At 38.5% G+C, this 17,870-nt stretch overlaps 1 protein-coding gene and 1 pseudogene across 4 annotated transcripts in view; one reads left to right on the top strand and one right to left on the bottom strand.

The window, feature by feature from the left end:
- Nucleotides 1–17,870, bottom strand: part of SPATS2 (spermatogenesis associated serine rich 2) — a 112,384-nt gene that overhangs the window by 84,343 nt on the left and 10,171 nt on the right. The window lies entirely within an intron of this gene.
- On the top strand, nt 15,433–15,880 carry LOC150011710 (large ribosomal subunit protein uL15 pseudogene; annotated as a pseudogene).

The raw sequence follows: 17,870 nt of genomic DNA, 5'->3' as shown, positions 1-17,870 counted from the left end.
AAAACCTCATTGCTTCAGGCTGTAAGAATCAGTGGGGATTGGGGTGGTGGAAGAAACTGCCAGTCTCTCAGGAGAGTCCATATAGAGGGGCCCCATGGTCCTAGAACGTCCACAAACCCACCACTCTGGGACCATCACCAGGGCAACAGTTAGAGGGGCGCCAGTCTCATACAACAAGTGGGTGAAGTGACTGGAAAAGGGGAGAGGGCCAAGCAAGCAGCATTGTTCCCTCTCTGATCCCTCCCTCACATACAGCACCACAATGTTGTGAAACGGGTCGCCCCACACAGACGAATACTTAAGGGTCTGCCGCTTACAACATAACAGGTGCAACAGCTCTACCTAATACACAGAGGCAAACACAGCAGCCTGTCAAATTGAGGAGACAGAGAAGTATGGCCCAAAAGAGGTAGCAAATCAAGGTTCCAGAGGGAGAACTAAGCGATTAGGAGATAGCCAACCTAACAGACGCAGAGTTCAAAACACTGGTGATAAAGATGCTCACAGACATGACTGAGTATGGCAAACCCATAAGGTAAGAAGTGAAAGCTGTACTAAGTGAAATGAAAAAAAATCCACACAAAACCAATGGTGAAGGGAAGGAGGCCTGGGTTCAAATCAACGATTTGGAACATAAGGAAGAAATAAACAATCATCCAGTACAGAATGAAGAAACAAGAATTGCAAAAAAAGGAGAGGATTAGGAACCTCTGGGACAACTTCAAACATACCAAAATCTGAATCATAGGGGTGCCAGGAGGAGAAGAGAAAGAAATTGAAAATTTACTTGAAAAAAACAATGAAGGAAAATTTCCCTAATTTGGTGAAGGAAATAGACATACAAATTCAGGAAGCACAGTGAGTCCCAAACAAGCTAGACCCAAAGAGGATCACACCAAGACACATCATAATTAAAATGCCAAAGGTTAAAGATAAAGAGAGAATCTTAACACTGTTGAATGGCAATTTTATACAAAAGCTATCCCATATCACTGGCTATTTTTTCCATAATCGAATATGAAAATGAAACAATCTAAATAAACTTCAACATACTTTATACATAATGTATTGAAACGAAACTTTGTACATTTCTTCTACATAACTTTTTTTGGTATGATAAACTGTATAGCAGTTTATCGTACCTGAAAACACAGGTTTATTCATGACCAGTCAACAATGTGTTAAAAGCAGCAAGAGAAAAGCAGAGAGTTACCTACAAAGGAGTTCCCATAAGACTGTCAGCTGATTTCTCAAAAGAAACTTTGCAGGCAAGAAAAGACTGGCAAGAAGTATTCAAAGTGATGAAAAGTAAGGGCAAACAACCAAGATTACTCTATCCAGTAAAGCTATCATTTAGAATGGAAGGGAAGATAAAGTGCTTCCCAGACAAGGTAAAGCTAAAGGAGTTCATCATCACCAAGCACTTATATGAAATGTTAAAGGGACACATTTAAGAAAAATATCAAAACTATGAACAGTAAAATGAGAATAAACTCACAACTATCGACAAATGAATCTAAAAATATAAAAACAAACTAAGCAAACAACTAGAACAGAAACAGAACCATGGATATGGAAATCATATGGAGGATTATCAGTGGAGAGAGGGGAGGGGGAGAATGGGGGAAAAGGTGCAGGGATCAAGAAGTGTAACTGGTAGGTACAAAATAGACCAGGGGATGTTAAGAATAATAAAGTAAATGGAGAAGCCAAAGAACCTATGTGCATGACCCATGGACATGAACTAAGGGCAGGGGGTAGGGGGAGTTGCTGGAGGGAAGGGAGGTTACTGGCAGAAGGGGACAAAGGAGAAAAAATTGGGACAACTGTAATAGCATAATCAATAAAATACACTTAAAAAAAAAGTCAATCAGCCCTGGCTGGTGTGGCTCAGTAGACTGAGAGCAAGCTTGCGAAACCAAGGGTCGCTGGCTCAATTCCCAGTCAGGGTTGCGGGCCAGTTCCCCAACTGGTGCCACACAAGAGGCAAGCACACATGTCTTTCTCCCTCCCCTCTCTCTACAAATAAACAAAATAGTTTTAAAAGAAAGTGTCAATCAGTTGTTTGTTGTTGTTTAGCTATGTACCATAAAATACAGATAGAAATGAGAAAAAGAAGAAATCATACAATTTTCAAGCAGAATACAGAGGAAATACAAAACAAAGGACTTGTTAGATCCAAAAAAGAACTGTTTCTTATTACTGGCTTCCCTATATATCAAATGTTTTTCAAATTAAAAAATGCCCTCTGGGCAAAGATCAAATCCAAGGCAGGGATACATGGACTAAAACTTAAACTTTTGGCCCTGGCCAGGAGTGTCATTCCAATACACCAAGGTTGCAGGTTCAATCCCTGGTCAAGGCGCATACAAGAATCAACCAATGAATACATAAATAAATGAAACAACAAATCCATGTTTCTCTCCTTCTATCTCTAAGATCAATAAAAAATTTTTTAAAGATTAAACTTTTGTTTAGATAAGGATCATATAAATATATTTTAGGCTTTGAGGGCCACATACAGTCACTGGTGAACAGTCTTCTTTTTTTTTTTTTTTTTACAACCCTTTAAACACAAATGTAAAAACAAATGTTAGCTCATTGGTCATAGTTTGCCTACTCCTAGTTTAGACTTCAAAGAGATTTAAGGTGGTACTTCACAGATCCTTTCAAAATAAAACTGTCTCGGTATCTTAAAAGTGTTGTCCCACAAAAGTATTAAAGGGAGCTACCCCAAAATATGGCACCTTGCATATTGAATATTTTAAGCTGAAGGAACTACAGTAAACGACAGAAGCAGGAAAGTCACTCTGACTTTTCCCTGCCCTTCTCCCTTGAAGCAAGTAATAAAATCCTCTTGGGAAACATGCCCTCCCTATAACCAAAGGAACATCCTTACCTACAAAGACAAAGGCACACAGAAAAGAGTCATAACAAACAGACCTTGCCTAATTTCTCTAGTTTATACACTTAATTCATACTCTCTAATCTATCCTTTTCCTTCATGACTGTCCACTCTTCACCAAACACAGCATAAAAGTACTCAGGTTTAACATTTCTTAGGGTCTTCAGTTACTCATGAAGGCTCTATGTCACATAAAACATATAAATAAATTTGTATCCTTTCTCCTTTTAATCTGTCTTTTATCAGTTTAATTTTCAGACCCATCCATGGACCTAAGAAGTTCAAAGAAAACTTTTTCCTCCTCTATAGAGCCTAAGGTAGAAAAGGGCTTGTATCAATGTATAAGTGTGGCTTTTGTCTAATAGAGTGAATGCGGCTATAAGATTTAGAGAACTTCATGTTCAGAAACATTGTCATCTTAAGACTAAAAAGGGCAGACAATATAAAATGAAAACACGCTTTGGGGGGATCCCTGAACTCTCCCTCTCTCTCTCTCTCTCTCCCTCTCTCTCCAGAACTGCTCTGAATCAGTGACTATTGTGTTCCTTACTTTTTCACAGGAGTGTCAGTAGTGGTTATCCTATGCCTGCATATTCTTGCATATTGGGTGGACTGGGCATAAGGGGAGATGATGTGACCCTTTAGTTTTCAGGTCTTTAAATTGAAGCAATAGTACTCAAGAACTATACTCAAGGAATCATATCCAAATAGCCTTATCTCCTCCTGGAACTGATTTAGATGGCAAGATCCTGGACCTCAAGCCTGAGCCTGATGCTGTACTACATAAGACCTTGGGGGCTTTGAGAAGTGGTACGTGTGTTTTGAATGTAGAAGGGATGTAGATAATATATGGCCAGAGGGAAGACAGAAGTGATCTTGAAATATGTCTGAATGTTCTTCACACTTCTTCCAGCAAGAGGTAGAGTCTTAGTTCACTTCCCTTTGAACATGGGTTGGACTTAGTGATTCGCTTCTAATGAACAAAACGCAGTGGAAATGACACTGATTCTGAATTTAGGTCATAAAACACACTACAACCCCGTTCTGGCTCTCTTACTCAGAACAAGTGCTTTTGGAGAACCCTATGCCTCCATGTAACAAGTCTGGCTACCATGAGGCCCTCATGCTGGAGAGACTACAAAGAAATAGAAATAAATATGTCCAAGGAGCTCCGGCTATTTCAGCTCCTAGCTACTTGGACTTCCCTGCTAAAGTGCCAGACATGAAAGTCTGGAAGGAAGCCTTCGGGTTAATTCCAGACCCATGTAACTACAAGTGCATGACAGAATTTGTGCAAGAGTAACTTAGCTGAGCCCAGTCAACATCCAGAACCATAAGAGTTTTGTGTCAAGTTTGGAGTGGTTTTGTTCCTGCTGCAACAACATGCCCGGAGACCTTAGCTGAAATGTCAGGAGGTCAAACTTAGCCTGCCTTTTATAGTACCAACCAAATAACATCACACAATATCATTACGCTCACTCAGTTCCTTCTTCTTCCCCACCTAAAATCTTTGCTTTGACTATGGTAAAAAGACGTTTTTATGATTGATTTAACATGTATAAAATTATAATGTGACAATTATTGCTTCAAACTGTATGCCAGTCTGTCATCTGAAATCACCTATATTTATAAACACACACAATGATTTGCTGCTTACTAGCATGATTTCAATTACATTACAAATATTTTTAAATGATTAAATAATTTGAGACTGACAGTCACACAACATCCTCTGCAACAAAATACTAATTTGTAGTGTTTTTAACTGTGTTTATATCTGCAGCAGAACCAGAATCATCATCACTAACAGACAACAGCCTAAGGTCTCTTCATTTCTAAGGTCTCTTTATTTTTATTTTATAAAAAGTCTTTTTGATTTTTTTTGTAATCCTCACTTGAGGATATGTTTATTAACTTGAGAGAGAGAGAGAGAGAGAGAGAGAGAGAGAGAGAGAGAGATTGACTGGTTTACCTTCCATACACAGTCAGACAGGGGATTGAACCTGCAACCTGCTCCAACCAACTGAGCCACCTGGCGAGGGCAGGTGTCTTCATTTTTAAATGTCATGATCTTAGTTCAGAGAAAATAAATCTTTTGCACCTGAAGATACAGAATTCTATGTACTTTAGATCACTGGCAAGGAGTTTAATGTTCTAGCACACAGAAGAAAAAAAGGAATTTGATGTTCACAGGTTATAAACACAGTTAAGCTCAACTTCTGTAGAGAAACTGAAACATCTGAGCTAAGAACTAATTGGCCCCAGCAGAATGGCAGAAGGTACTCTGGAATACGGAGAACAAGGAAGCCTGAGGTCAAAATTACTTACTCTGAAAAAGTAATTACTTCCTCCATTGTGTAAGTACTTCCAACTAGACATTTTAAGGAAAAAAGCCTTAATCCTCTATGCCACAAAATAGCTAAGACATCCTACATTATTTAGTAGCAATTTAATTAAACGTTTTTCACTCTTTCCTAGACTGTCAAATTTTGTTGCTTTTCTTTTTTTAGCTAGCCAGCAAGCACTGAAAAGAAATCAAGTATAATTAATTTGAGAAGAAATTTTAAAGAATAAAATACGTGTTCTGCTTCAAACACTGAGTAATACATATACTCAAATTTGGGTAACTAAAGGAAAAGGTCAGTGTGCAAAAGTATTTAACCCATAATATGGCTGATTTGAAATATCAGTCTGGGTTCTGGGTCCTGATAGCAGTGACTTATCCAATACAAAGGGAGAAAAAAGGTTTTCTCATGTTTAGAGGGAAAAAAGTTTAGGTCCTGTACAAATTTTGAAATAAGTTAAGGTCACTGTCCACAGGGAATCCAGTTACCTAATTCTTCCTTCCTTATTCAAAAATCCCAGTCCTGCAATAAAACTGACTTTGGGTGGCTGCTGGACATATAACTCCTCCCTGTTCTCTTTGCCTGGCTAATTCCAGCTTATCTTTCAGGTCTCTTCAAATGTCACTAACTCCAGAACTTGCACTCTTCCCCTCCCTACCCCTACCTGAGACTAATCCAGTGCTTTTACTACAGGCTTCTAAAGAATTCTCACTACCTCTATCACAGCATTCACATTAAACTGTACCTTCTTGTTTAACTGTCTTTCCTGCAAGACTGTAAATTCATGTAAGTAGGAACCTATGCAGTTGCTCAACATAATATCCCAAGCATCTAGCCCAGTGCCTGGCACATAATAGGTACTAGTAAATATCCCTTGAAATGAATGAATCTCTCAATAGTAGTCTCCCATCCAGCAATGGCTCTTTCAGGAACCTGCCAGGATATAGATCCTTAGGCAGGTTCCCTCCTTCCAAACAGTAATTTACTCTCCCCTCTCAGGACACAAGTCTTGAACTCTTTCCCTCTAACTCCTCTGTTTCCCTGGCCAGATTTAAGGAACATTACAAAACTACTTGATTCAACACACTATGTGTAGAAACACATAGAATTTTGAGAACAATAAACCCTAAATAAAAGGAAAAGAACTAAGGGATCTTTGAGAAAAACAAAGACGAGAGAAAAATGTATATGAATATGGGAAAAATCTAGAACAGCTTTGCAAGGAAGGACTGGAGACAAACATGCTGTAACAGCTTAAGATACAAAAAGTCAAGTGTCAGGTTGTTTTAATTGAAATGAAAAGAAACAGACCTTCTCAGCTGAGCTCCATATCATCTAATGTACATCTCCACCTGAATATCCCACAGGAAACTCAAACTAATAAAAGGACCATTTAACTCAAATAATTTTCTTAAAACTAAGGAGGTGGGTGGGTTTTCTATATTGGCATATAAAGGATTAAGTTTCCTATGTTAAAAAATTAACATTTCAATTAAATTCATCCACTCCCAAACCTACCCTTCTTTCTCATACTGCTTACTCTAAAGTGGGAGGTATTAATCTCTTAAACTAGAAACTCAGGAAGTGATGCTAGATTCTTCTTACTTACTCCCCCATTTTAATCCAATCACATCTAATATATTTCTAAATTACTTTGAGTTCATCTTCTCCATTCCAACTACTATCTTGTACCAGGATTTAATCCCTTCCTTGGATTACAGCAAAAGCTTTATAATATTCCAGCCATCCTCCAAGTAATTGCTAAAGGGATCCTTCTAGATGGAATACAAGCCTGTTCATGTCACTCTCCTGGTTAAAACCTTCCAACACCTAAAATTTAAGGTACTCAGCATGCAAATAAAACTCTTTATAAAGTAACCCTATCTGGCTTCCATCCTAATTTAAAACCTTATCTCTTTCATTCAGTCAGTCACCAAATTATTTATTCAGCACCTATAACATGCCAAATTCTGTACTAGGCACTGGGAAATACTAATGCAGGAAATTGCTCAGATGAATATATTCATCCATTTAAATATTTTTTGAATGTCTACTTGTACAAGCACTCTTCTCAATGTTAGAAATAACAGTGATGAGCAAGATAAAGTCCTACCCTCAGTTTACATTCTAGTGAGAAACTGTGATAAATGGCATGAAAATAGAGATCAGGATTCCATGAGATACACAGGGACAGAGAAACCTAAACCAATTGGAGGTGTAAAGAAAGACTTCTTTCAGGAAGTGAGAACTGAGATAATAGCCCAAACATGAATAGGCAATCACAAGGGAAGGGATAGTAGTGGTAAAGAGCATTCTAGACAGAAGGAATAGAAAGTACAAAGGTCCTGAGGTGAGTGGGAGACCAGGGCATTAGGGAAAATTAAAGGCCAGGGTAACTAGATAGTAGAAATGATGCCAGTGGAAGCTGACAACATAGGCACTAAAATCTAAATCAAATAAATGATGACTGTGTTGGGAATGTATTATTAGGCGTATGAGTGGAATTTGGGGAGCCAATTTAAAAGGCTATTATAGAGTCTAAATGATAAACAGGAATATCTAAATCAGACAGATGTCTTAATGCCTATGAGTTGCAAAGGAGTCTAAGCCATAGGCCCTGTGCCAAGCACACAAGTTAGAACTGGGTATAAATTCAAGAAACACAAAAGAGTACTCCACACTTGAAACAGGACATGGAAACAAACACTCAGATCACTAACTAAGAAAAGAGCAAGCACTGCACTTGGGCCTAGTGATGGAAATAATTACCCCGAAGAAAATGGGACCCAAGGCCTGCACCACTCACCAAGGTGGAGTCTTCCCTGCACATGTGGTACAGGGACTCCAAAGTGGCACTTCATTATAAATAAGGTTCCAAACCAAAGAATGAAACAGGACCACAGCAGAAAGAAATGAGCATTACACAGTAGAGATGCTTTCACAATCTGAGACACACAGGACTTAAGGTCAAGGTTTAAAGAAAAAACAAACATAAGGAAAAAATTGGGACAACTGTAATAGAACAATTAAAAAATAAATTAAAAACAATAAAAAAAGAAAAAACAAAGCAGCAAACCTCCAATGGGGCAGTGCATCAGCTGATGCATCAATCAGAGGCTATGCCCCTAAAATAAGAAGTAATATACCCCTGGCAGGTATGGCTCAGTGGATTGTGCACTGGCCTGAGAACCAATGGGTCACTGGTTCAATTCCCAGTCAGGGCACATGCCTGGTTGCAGGCCAGGTCTCCAGTTGGGGGCGCGCGAGAGGCAGCCACACATTGATGTTTCTCTCCCTCTTTCTCCCTCCCTCTCTAATAATAAATAAATAAAATATTTGGGGGGAAAAAAGGCAATTCAGTTGTTCAACAAACGGTACTAAACATTTGGATATTCACATGCAAAGAATGAACTCTCATCTCATCAAAATGGCACACAGATCTAAATGTAAAACCTAAAACTAAGTTTTCTAGGAAGAAAAAGGAAAAATTTTATGACCTTGTGTTAGCAAAGATTTCTTAGATTTGATACCAAAAGCACAAAACTTCTGTTCTTTGAAAGAAATTAAGAGACAAAACAAGGCACAGCCTGAGAGAAAGTATCTACAAATCATATATCTGATGAAGAACTTATAATTTATAAAGAATTCTCAAAACAATAATAAGCACACAAGCAACCCAATTTTAAAAATGGGCAAAAAAACCACTTTACCAAAGACGCCAATAAGCACATGAAAATGTGCTCAACTTTCTTAGTCATTAGGGAAATACATACTAAATCATTAGTTACCACTATGCACTTGTTAGAATGAAAAAAGGTTTTTATTTTATCCTCATAGAAGGACATGCTTATCGGTTTTAGAGAGGGAGGGGGAGAGAGGGGGAGAGGGAGAGAGAGGAAAACATTGATGTTAGTAATATCAATCGTTTGCCTTTCCCACACACCCCAACCAGGGACTAAATCCATAGCCCAGGCATGTGCCCTGACCGGAAATCGAACCTGCAACCTTCTGGTTACTGGATGATGCTCCAACCAAAGCCATACCGGCCAGGGCAGAATGGATAAAGTCTTTAAAAATGAAAAAGACTGTTATCGAATACTGGCAAGAATGTGAAGAAACTGGAACTCTCACATACTAATAGGGATGTAAAAATGACATAAGCACTTTGACAGTTTTTTAAATAGTTGAACATATACCTATCATATGATTCAGCCATTCTATTCCTAGGTATTTACCCATCAGGAAATAAACATATGTCCATACAAAGACATACACACAAATAAATGTTCATTTATTTGTAGTAGCAAAAAACTGCTAACAATCCAAAAGTCCATCAATCATTTTGAATGCATAAAGAAATTGTGATAAATCCTCACAATGGAATACTGCTTAGCAATAAAAATGAATATACTATAGGTATTCACTATCCATAAAAATGGACTTATCTTAAAATAACGATGCTGAAAGAAGCCAGATCTCCACACACAAAAGAAATAGTAAATATATACAGTATAAGTCCACCTATCAGAGAAGGAAACTCTGACTCCAAAAAACCTCCGCTGCCTTGCGGCATACCTCTTCAGGGGAAAGGCTAAGGGAGTAAACCCTGACAGAAAATCCGGAGCCGGAGTCCCTAAGGCGGTTTGACGTTGTAGTCAACACCGGCAACTCCTGCGGCGCAACTGAACCCAAGCTGTATCGACTCCGTCTTTCCCTTGGACCCTTCAGCTGCGAAGAGAGGGGGGGTCTGCTGCATGGGCAACAGCAGACCCTCCATATTACCCTGCCCAGGCTCTGTAGCTTCAGCGTCATCGCAAGATGTCGATTCAACACGGGAGGAGACAGATACTACCATGTCACTCCCGAGTTGGACTGCACAGCCATTCTCGGCGGTGCAGATGGACTCTTAAGAAGCTACACCATCGTCTCTCGAGACGGACGGCTGCCGCCGCCGAAGTCCACCTATATAAAACAGAAAATACAAACTAATCTAGTGACAAAAGGCAGATTAGTGGTTGCTTCGGGGGGCAAGGGAAGGGGAAGAGGAGAGGGCATGACAAAGAAAATGAGGAAACTTTAAAACTGAGCAAAGTATATAAAAAGACAATTCACAAAGAAGTATAGTCAATAACTATATAAAACACACTCAACCTCATCAGGAAAAATAAAATAGTGTCTTAATTCATCAGATAATAGCCAATGCTGTAAGTGTAGAAGTTTGTTATCTACAACTACGGATAGGAGTGTAAATTGGTACAGTTTTTTAAGTAAATTAAAGAGCAACAAAGTAAATAATGTAATGATCCAAAGAATAAAATAAATATCCATGAGTCCATAGTGATGTAAACAAATTATTAAATAAATAAATGGGGAACAAAGTACAAGCCTCCTTACAGAAAATGTCTTAATTAATAAATGTAGAAGTGATGAAAGAAACGAAAAATAACCATTAGATTACCACAGTGGTAACTGCTACAGGCAAGATCAACTGATAAATGCTAAAATTAACTGGTGGAACTTTTAAAGAGAAACAGTATATTTGCATAGCCTCAAACTATGTCCCTAAAATACTTTTTATTACTGCAGCAGTATAAACATATGTCCAAATTCACCCTGACTTGTGTGGCTCAGTTGGTTGGGTGTCATCCTGCAAAGCAAGGGGTTGCTGGCTGGATTCCCAGTCCCAGCACCTGTGTGGGTTGTGGGCCTGGTCCCCATTCAGGGTGTGCCCGAGAGACAACCAATCAACGTTTCTCTTCTCTTTCTCCCTTCCTTCCACTCTAAGAATAAATAAATAAAATCTTTTAAAAATATATATGCCCAAATTCTTCCATACTTCTCCCTCCAGGAGGTGGAACTTAAGTGTGGGCTGGACTTAGTGACTCATAGAGTATCGAATGGGAAAAGCAGAAATTTTACAGAGAAGGAACCTGGTAGACACCACCTTAATCAAGTCACCGAGGTTAACATTGCCAGTAATAAGACATGTTGATATCATCTACCCCAATGTGATGCAATGAGAAGGGCACATGACCTCTGTGCTATTCTTTCCCAAAATCCGTAACCTCTGTCTGATCACAAGAAAACATCAGACTGTATTAAGTGCATCTGTATTGTAAGTGAAATGTAATTATTTCTATGTACTATACGGAGTAACCAAGGTCATTGTTTTTGACAATTTTGTTTGAAATCCATATATCTTATTTTAAAGGGTAGCATAATATCTGCATTATGCTGGAAAAAAATAGACCTTTGGAGAATACTTAAATAAAACATGTGCATGCTTCAACAGGAAAAAAAAAAAAAAAAAACATCAGACAAACCTATATTAAGAGATGTTCAACAAAATTCCTGACCAGTACTCTTCAAAAGTGTTAAGGCAGTGAAAAAGACAAGGAAAAACTAAGAAACTTCCACAGACAGGAAGGAGGACACTATAGAGACATGATGGCTCACTGCAATGTGACATCATGAATGGATCCTACAACTTTTTAGTACTATGATTAAGAAAGATGCTAACATTAGGGAAAGCTGGCAGAAGAATATATGGGAACACTTTGTACTATCTTATTTAGAGGGTAAGAGAGGGAGAAAGAAAGGGAGAGAAACATCCATGTAAGAGAGAAACATCAATCAGCTGCCTCTAGCTCAGACCAGGAACCCAACCCTCAACCTAGGCATGGGGCCTGACCATATTTCAAACTGGCCACTTTTCACTTTACAGGAGGACAGCCAAACAACTAAGCCACATCGGTCAGGGCAAAAAAAATTTTTAAGGCAATTTGGCAGTATTCAACAAAATTTTTAGAATACACTCTTCCACTCAGCAATTCCCTTCTAGCAACCTAGAGAAACACTCACATATGTCCAACGAGAAGCACAGAAAAAAGTGTTCATTGAAACACTGTTAGAAAGTACAATGGATATATAGAGGAAGTTACAGAATATATAAAAATCATAAAAATACATGAAAAAATATTTTATATAAATATATAAATATAAGTGGAACGAACTGAAAGGGCTTAAAACAGGATTACCTCTGGAGAGAGGAACATTATTGAAATGGACAGTTATTATATGGAAGGATAAGAATTAAGGATCAAGGGAAATGGAACCTTTCACTTTTTACTCTATATATTTCTATAACGCTTCAATTTTTTCCTTTGCAAAAGAAATTAAAAGAAAAATAAGCATTTCATATACTATAAAAGTTCTTGTTTCAGTACTCAATAACTCTGGAAGGACATAGAAGAGAAAGTCCTATCAGTGATTGCCTCTGGGAAAGAAAACTAGGAAAATTGTTTTCACTATTTACTTCTGTACCATTCAATTTTGTTCACCATGTGCATATACTCCTTTAAAAAAATACTAATATGCATTTTTAAAAGCACTGTATGACAAGTACTGTTACAAAAGTATGTAACAGAATTAAAAGCCCAGAAGGAGTGTTTGGTCTGCCTGAGAGACTTCATTCAGAAAGGCAAGTTACTGTGAGATATAGAAGGCCCCACAGGCAGAGTTTAGGGCATGGATAAAGGCATAACAAAAGAAAGTGGGGTTCAGAGCTGCAGCATATAAAGCTTGGAAGTGATAGGTGGACATGATAGGTGGACCTCAGGGGGGATTTGAATAATTACCAGTTTCTGAAAGCATACACTTTGCTGCCTTTTCCAAGTAAATAACCAAAATTTAGACCTGCATATAGTTTTCTGTATGTTCTGATTAAAGCTACCACCTCACTCCAAATCATGACATGATTAAATGAGTTTGTGTACCTATAAACCTAGCTAAATATAGTCATCAGTTCAAGATGGTACAATCCTGACTAGAGAGTAAGATTCTAAATTAATAATTACTTTAATCTCCTAGTCTCATCTATCTTCTTTTGATCAGCCCATATAGCCACGTTGCAAAAGCATAAAAACATGACAATACATAAACTGTATACCAGTAAACATAAAAAGTAGGCTTCCCTGACCCAGTTAGCAAACAAATTTTGATTGTAGTATTAATAACAAATATCTCATAGGGTAAAATAAAAATAAACAATCTAAATTTCAGCTATAACTAGATGGCACTACAGCAGGTCCTCGAATAACATCATTTTGTTCCAACATCATTTTGTTATAACATTGATGAGATGCTATAGGACTTAACTCTTGTTTATATCAATTAGCCTTTGGTAAAACTGGTTTTGTTAAATGACATTTCGCTTCAAGTCATAGAACATTATCAACAACGTTAAGTGAGGACTTACTGTACTGATTTCTGCCAGAGATAAACTGATTTTTGCCTGTGTGTGTCTCATTTCCTGACTTGGGAGCATCAATTAAAAGCAAAATACCAACACTGACACAAACCTTTATTCACAACAAATAAGTATCGTTGCCTCTCCACTCCTATTTAGAAGAGCCAGACAGACTTCCAGCCAAGATGGAGGCATAGGCAGACACACTTTGCCTCCTCGCACAACCATAAGAAGGATCACAACTAATCCCAAAACAAAAAACAACCAGAACTGCTGGAAAATCTAATCGTACGGAAGTCTGACAACCAAGAGTTTAAAGAGGAAATATTCATCCAGACAGGCAAAAGGGGCAGAGATGGGGAGCCATGACAGCGAGGACCCAGCGACCAGTGGAACAGGCAGTCCCACATTCATATGTGGCAGATAAAAGCCAGGAAACCTGGAGGTCAATCCCAGCCCCAGGCCAGACCACATAGCACAGCATTCCAGTGCTGGGAAAATAAAGCCTCATTGCTTCCGGCTATGAAAACCAGTGGGGGCTGGGGCAGCAAAAGAAACTGCCTGACTCTCAGGAGTCTGTTTAGAGGGCATCCTTGGTCCTAGAATGCATGCAAACCCACCCACTCTGGGAACCACTACTACAGCAACAGTGAGAGGGGCGCCAGTCACATACAGAAAGTGGATGAAGTGACTGGAAAAGGGGCAAGTGCCAAGCAAGTGGCATTGTACCTTCTCTGACCTCTCCCCCACATATAGTGCCACAACGTGGTAAAACACGTCACCCTGCCTTGGCGAATACCTAAGGCTCTTACAACGTAACAGGTGCACCAAGGCAGGAAGTCAAAGCATCTCTACCTAATACACAGAAACAAACACAGGGAGGCTGCCAAATTGAGACAAAAAATATGTCCCAAATGAAAGAACTAAGCAAAATAGAGATAGCCAACCTATCAAATGCAGAGTTCAAAATGAGGAGACTTTAAAAAGACTCTGGGACATCTCCAGAAGTGCCAACATCCAAATCATAGGAATACCAGAACTTATTTGAAAAAATAATGAAAAAAAAAAAAAAAAACTCCCCTAATTTGACAAAGGAAATAGACATACAAGTCCAGGAAGCACAGAAAGTCCCAAACAAGTTGGACCCAAAGAGGACCACAAGACACATCATAATTAAAATGTCAAAAGTTAAAGATAAAAAGATTCTTAAAAGCAGCAAGAGAAAAGAAAAGTTACCTATAAAGTAATGCCCATAAGACTATCAGCTGATTTCTCAAAAAAAAAAAAAAAAAACTGCAGGCGAGCAGGGACTGGCAAAAGTATTCAAAGGATGAAAAGCAAGGATCTACAACCAAGATTACTCTATCCAGCAAAGCTATCATTTAGAATGGAAGGTCAGATGAAGTGCTTTCCAGACAAGGTAAAGCTAAAGGAGTTCCTCATCACCAAGCCATTATTATATGAAATGTTAAAGGGACTTAGTTAAGAAAAAGAGGATCAAAACTATGAACGTTAAAATGACAACAAACTCACAACTATCAACAACTGAACCTAAAAAATAAAAACAAAAACAAAAACAAACTAAGCAAACCAGAATAGGAACAGAATCATAGGTATGGGGATGATTTGGAGGGTTATCAGCTGGGAGGGGGAAGGGGGAGAAATGGGGAGATGGTGCAGGGATTAAGAAGCACAATTGATTGGTACAAAATAGACAGGGGGAAGTTAAGAATAATATAGTAAAAGGTGAAGCCAAAGACCTTATATGCATGACCCATGGTCATGAACTAAGGAAGGTGGGATTGCTCAAGGGGAGGGGGCGTACTGGGCAGAGGGGAGCAAAGGGGTAAGAATTTGGGACAACTGTAACAGCATAATCAATAAAATATACTTAAAAAACAAAAAACAAGCCCTCTTGCATTTCGGCCATCAACATGTCATCCAGACTGAGGAAGACCTGGAAACTTAGGGGCCACGTGAGCCACGGCCATGACCATATGGGCAAGCACAGGAAGCACCCAGGAGGCTGAGGTAATGCTGGTGGCTTGCATCATCACAGGATCAACTTCGACAAGTATCAACCAGGCTACTTTGGGAAAGTTGGTATGAGGCATTTCCACTTAAAGAGGAACCAGAGCTTCTGCCCCACTGTCAGCCTTGACAAACTGTGGACCTTGGTCAGTGAGCAGACATGGGTAAATGTTGCGAAAAGCAAGACCAGAGTCGCTCCCGTCATTGATGTGGTACAATCGGGCTACTACAAAGTTCTGGGGAAGGGAAAGCTCCCAAAGCAGCCTGTCATTTGTGAAGGCCAAATTCTTCAGCAGAAGAGTCGAAGAGAAGATTAAAAGTGTTGGTGGGGCCTGTGTGCTGATAGCTTGAAGCCACATGGAGGGGAGTTTGTTAAATTCTCACAAGTGAAAAAAAACAAAAACAAAAAACAAAAATTGACATGGGGATATTAAGAACAGTAAAGGAAATGGAGAAGCCAAAGTACTTACATGCATGACCCATGAACATGAACTAAGGGGGAGATTGTTGGAGGGAAGGGTTGTACCAGGTGGAGGGGGACAAAGGGAAAAAAATGAGACAACTGTAATAGCATAATCAATAAAATACACTTAAAAAAAAAGAAAAGCCAGACAATGTTTTTCAGCCTTCCAATTCAGACCACACATAGCAAAAATAATCCTAGCTATATTATTAGCTAATCATTACTCATTACATACTCTATGTACTCACTGAGCTAAATGTTTTATAGCCATTAAAATTCAATGGTCATGCCCTGGTTGGTGTGGCTCAGTGGACTGAGCGCTGGCCTGCAGACTGAAAGGTCAGTGGTTTTATTCCCAGTCAGGGCACACGCCTGTGTTGTGGGCCAGGTCCCAGTTGATGGTGGGTAAGAAGCAACAGATCAAAGTTTCTCTTGCACATCAATGTTTCTCTCCCTTTCTTTCTCCCTCCTTTCTCCTCTCTAAAAATAAATTAATAAAGTATTTTTTTAATTCAATGATCATAACTCAACAAAAAGACAATCCAATTTTTAACAAGTGCATAGGACTTAGACATCTCTCCAAAGAAGATACACAAATGACCAATAAGTGCATGAAAAGATGCATCATTAGTTACTAAGAAAACGCAAATGAAATTCATAATTAGATACGACTTCACACTTACTGAGATGGCTACAATCAAATAAAAGGAAAATAACAAGTGTTGACAAGGATGTGGAGAAACTGGAACCCTCTAACATTGCTGGTGGAATGTAAAATAGTGCAGTCTCTGTGGAAAACAGTATGACAGTCCCTCAAAAAGTTAAATATAGAACTATTATATGGCCCAGCAATTCCATTCTCAGGTATAGACCCAAAAGAACTGAAAACAGGTATTCAAACAAATACTGGTACATTATTCACAATAAGCAAAGGTGGAAATGACAGAACTGTCCATCAACAGATAAATGGATAAACAATATGTGATATAGCCATACAATGGAATAGTATTCAGCTATAAAAAGATGAAGTACTGATACCTGCTACAACATGGATGAACCTCAAAAACATTACACTAATCGGAAGAAGCCAGACACAAAACGTCACTTACTATATGACTACATGTATTTAAAATATCCAGAATAGATAAATTTGTAGAGACAGAAAGCAGACTGGTAGTTACCAAGAGAGAGGGGGAGGGGAGAATGAAAAGTGCTTAATGGGAACCACATGTCCCTTGGGTGATGCAAAAGTTCGGAACTAGATAGAATGATGGTTGTACAACATTGTGAATGTAACAAATACCACTGTGTTGTATACTTTAAAAGAATTTTTATGTTACATAAATTTCAAAAAAAAATTCACCTCAAAAAAATATTCAACAGTCATGACAACTCTGTGGTAGGAATTACTACTACAGTATGTAGTCCCTCTCTGTACTGTATCGCGGTTCACTTATAGCAGCCTCACTGTACCATGGGATTTTTTAAAATATATTTAATTATTTATTGCGGATTTTTCGCTGTATCGCAGGACTTTGCAGTACTATATACGTATGTTGTTAAGGTTATGTAGGTTTAAGAGTGTAGAATATGTTTAAGAACATAAGTAGTGTTTATAAAAGTATGGAAAAGGTTAATAAGGGAGTGGGAAAGGTTAATAAGGGACTGGGAATGGTTTATAAGTGTGTGGGAAGGGTTTATAAAGCCTTAAAATATATGTAAATACTAAAATAAATGTAAGGTTCCTATTTCGTGGATTTTCACCTATTGCGGGGGGTCTAGAACGTAATACCCATGATAAGTGAAGGAATACTGTATGTACACCAATTTTGCAGATTCAAAAACACAGGCTCCAAGAAATTAAATGACTTGTCCAAG

Source organism: Furipterus horrens, unplaced genomic scaffold, assembly GCF_987537825.1.
Source record: "Furipterus horrens unplaced genomic scaffold, mFurHor1.1.pri manual_scaffold_4, whole genome shotgun sequence".
Classification (NCBI taxonomy): Eukaryota; Metazoa; Chordata; class Mammalia; order Chiroptera; family Furipteridae; genus Furipterus; species Furipterus horrens.
The sequence above is the reverse complement of the archived record's forward strand: the minus strand, read 5'-3'. Positions and strand labels throughout refer to the sequence as shown.